Raw genomic sequence first — 676 nt, forward strand, 5'->3', positions numbered from 1 at the left:
AGTCAGTTTGCCTATTCTTTCTATCTTAGAAGCAAACACTTGTATCAACTGTGTGCATTGATTCTTACATGTTTACTTATTGCACTTGTTATATTGCTTTATGTTGACAATTATACATGAGATAAATATGTTGAAGTTGAAAGCAACCGCTGAAACTTATATCTTCCTTTGTGTTGCTTCAATACCTTTACTTTGAATTTATTGCTTTATGAGTAACTCTTATGCAAGTCTTATTGATGCTTGTCTTGAAAGTATTATTCATGAAAAGTCTTTGCTATATGATTCATTTGTTTACTCATTATCTTCATCATTGCTTCGAATCGCTGCATTCATCTCATATGCTTTATAATAGTATTGATCAAGATTATGATAGCATGTCACTTAAGAAATTATCTTTGTTATCGTTTACCTACTCGAGGGCGAGTTGGAACTAAGCTTGGGGATGCTTGATACGTCTCAAACGTATCTATAATTTCTTATGTTCCATGCTACTTTTATGATGATACTTACATGTTTTATACACACTTTACATCGTTTTGATGCGTTTTCTGGAACTAACCTATTGATGAGATGCCGAAGTGCCAGTTCCTGTTTTCTGCTATTTTTGGTTTCAGAAATCCTAGTAAGGAAATATTCTCGGAATCGGACGAAATCAACGCCAACGACCTTATTTTTC

Source organism: Lolium rigidum, chromosome 6 (genome assembly GCF_022539505.1).
Source record: "Lolium rigidum isolate FL_2022 chromosome 6, APGP_CSIRO_Lrig_0.1, whole genome shotgun sequence".
In the NCBI taxonomy this organism is placed as follows: Eukaryota; Viridiplantae; Streptophyta; class Magnoliopsida; order Poales; family Poaceae; genus Lolium; species Lolium rigidum.